Below are 3,218 nucleotides of genomic sequence, written 5' to 3' on the forward strand. Positions count from 1 at the left end.
TCTTCATAGAATGAGTTGTGTGGTCAAATTAATGCTCATTTAGGCTTCAGGAGGTCATCCTGAACAAAATACATGTTGAAGTGTGTGCATAAGTCCTTTGGTTTAGGTGTGACACTCAATTTGAGTTTTTGTTGCTTTAAATGCATTTTCAGCCCGAGCTGAGCGCGCTTTCTGACTTTGAATGTATCTTCATAGGAATGAGTTGTGTGGTCAAATTATCGCTCATTTAGGCTTCAAGGAGGTCATCCTGAACAAAATACATGTTGAAGTGTGTGCATAAGTCCTTTGGTTTAGGCGTGACACTCAATTTGAGTTTTTATTGCTTTAAATGCATTTTCAGCCCAAGCTGAGCACGTTTTGTGAGTTTGAATGTATCTTCATAGGAATGAGTTGTGTGGTCAAATTAATGCTCTTTAGGCTTCAGGTGGTCATCCTGAACTAAATACATGTTGAAGTGTGTGCATAAGTCCTTTGGTTTAGGCGTGACACTCAATTTGAGTTTTTATTGCTTTAAATGCATTTTCAGCCCGAGCTGAGCGCGCTTTCTGACTTTGAATGTATCTTCATAGGAATGAGTTGTGTGGTCAAATTATTGCTCATTTAGGCTTCAGGAGGTCATCCTGAACAAAATACATGTTGAAGTGTGTGCATAAGTCCTTTGGTTTAGGCGTGACACTCATTTTGAGTTTTTATTGCTTTAAATGCATTTTCAGCCCGAGCTGAGCACGTTTTGTGAGTTTGAATGTATCTTCATAGGAATGAGTTGTGTGGTCAAATTAATGCTCATTTAGGCTTCAGGTGGTTATCCTGAACTAAATACATGTTGAAGTGTGTGCATAAGTCCTTTGGTTTAGGCGTGACACTCAATTTGAGTTTTTATTGCTTTAAATGCATTTTCAGCCCGAGCTGAGCGCGCTTTCTGACTTTGAATGTATCTTCATAGGAATGAGTTGTGTGGTCAAATTAATGCTCATATAGGCTTCAGGAGGTCATCCTGAACAAAATACATGTTGAAGTGTGTGCATAATCCTTTGGTTTAGGTGTGACACTCAATTTGAGTTTTTATTGCTTTAAATGCATTTTCAGCCCGAGCTGAGCACGTTTTGTGAGTTTGAATGTATCTTCATAGGAATGAGTTGTGTGGTCAAATTAATGCTCATTTAGGCTTCAGGTGGTCATCCTGAACTAAATACATGTTGAAGTGTGTGCATAAGTCCTTTGGTTTAGGCGTGACACTCAATTTGAGTTTTTATTGCTTTAAATGCATTTTCAGCCCGAGCTGAGCACGTTTTGTGAGTTTGAATGTATCTTCATAGGAATGAGTTGTGTGGTCAAATTAATGCTCATTTAGGCTTCAGTAGGTCATCCCGAACTAAATACATGTTGAAGTGTGTGCATAAGTCCGTTGGTTTAGGCGTGACACTCAATTTGAGTTTTTATTGCTTTAAATGCATTTTCAGCCCGAGCTGAGCACGTTTTGTGAACTTGAATGTATCTTCATAGGAATGAGTTGTGTGGTCAAATTAATGCTCATATAGGCTTCAGGAGGTCATCCTGAACAAAATACATGTTGAAGTGTGTGCATAATCCTTTGGTTTAGGTGTGACACTCAATTTGAGTTTTTATTGCTTTAAATGCATTTTCAACCCGAGCTGAGCACGTTTTGTGAGTTTTAATGTATCTTCATAGGAATGAGTTGTGTGGTCAAATGAATGCTCATATAGGCTTCAGGAGGTCATCCTGAACAAAATACATGTTGAAGTGTGTGCATAAGTCCTTTGGTTTAGGTGTGACACTCAATTTGAGTTTTTGTTGCTTTAAATGCATTTTCAGCCCGAGCTGAGCGCGCTTTCTGACTTTGAATGTATCTTCATAGGAATGAGTTGTGTGGTCAAATTATCGCTCATTTAGGCTTCAAGGAGGTCATCCTGAACAAAATACATGTTGAAGTGTGTGCATAAGTCCTTTGGTTTAGGCGTGACACTCAATTTGAGTTTTTATTGCTTTAAATGCATTTTCAGCCCGAGCTGAGCACGTTTTGTGAGTTTGAATGTATCTTCATAGGAATGAGTTGTGTGGTCAAAGTAATGCTCATTTAGGCTTCAGGTGGTCATCCTGAACAAAACACACGTTGAAGTGTGTGCAAAAGTCCTTTGGTTTAGGCATGACACTCAATTTGAGTTTTTATTGCTTTAAATGCATTTTCAGCCCGAGCTGAGCACGTTTTGTGAGTTTGAATGTATCTTCATAGGAATGAGTTGTGTAGTCAAATTAATGCTCTTATGGGCTTCAGGAGGTCATCCTGAACAAAATACATGTTGAAGTGTGTGCATAAGTCCTTTGGTTTAGGCGTGACACTCAATTTGAGTTTTTATTGCTTTAAATGCATTTTCAGCCCGAGCTGAGCACGTTTTGTGAGTTTGAATGTATCTTCATAGGAATGAGTTGTGTGGTCAAGTTAATGCTCATTTAGGCTTCAGGTGGTCATCCTGAACTAAATACATGTTGAAGTGTGTGCATAAGTCCTTTGGTTTAGGTGTGACATTCAATTTGAGTTTTCATTGCTTTAAATGCATTTTCAGCCCGAGCTGAGCGCGCTTTCTGACTTTGAATGTATCTTCATAGGAATGAGTTGTGTGGTCAAATTAATGGTCATTTAGGCTTCAGGTGGTCATCCTGAACAAAATACATGTTGAAGTGTGTGCATAAGTCCTTTGGTTTAGGCGTGACACTCAATTTGAGTTTTTATTGCTTTAAATGCATTTTCAGCCCGAGCTGAGCGCGTTTTCTGACTTTGAATGTATCTTCATAGGAATGCGTTGTGTAGTCAAATTATTGCTCATTTAGGCTTCAGGAGGACATCCTGAACTAAATACATGTTGAAGTGTGTGCATAAGTCCTTTGGTTTAGGCGTGACACTCAATTTGAGTTTTTATTGCTTTAAATGCATTTTCAGCCGAAGCTGAGCGCGCTTTCTGACTTTGAATGTATCTTCATAGGAATGAGTTGTGTGGTCAAATTAATGCTCATATAGGCTTCAGGAGGTCATCCTGAACAAAATACATGTTGAAGTGTGTGCATAATCCTTTGGTTTAGGTGTGACACTCAATTTGAGTTTTTATTGCTTTAAATGCATTTTCAGCCCGAGCTGAGCACGTTTTGTGAGTTTGAATGTATCTTCATAGGAATGAGTTGTGTGGTCAAATTAATGCTCATTT

This window comes from Hippocampus guttulatus, unplaced genomic scaffold (assembly GCF_054856545.1).
Source record: "Hippocampus guttulatus isolate MCC_2025c unplaced genomic scaffold, RoL_Hgut_1.0 HiC_scaffold_25, whole genome shotgun sequence".
Lineage (NCBI taxonomy): Eukaryota > Metazoa > Chordata > Actinopteri > Syngnathiformes > Syngnathidae > Hippocampus > Hippocampus guttulatus.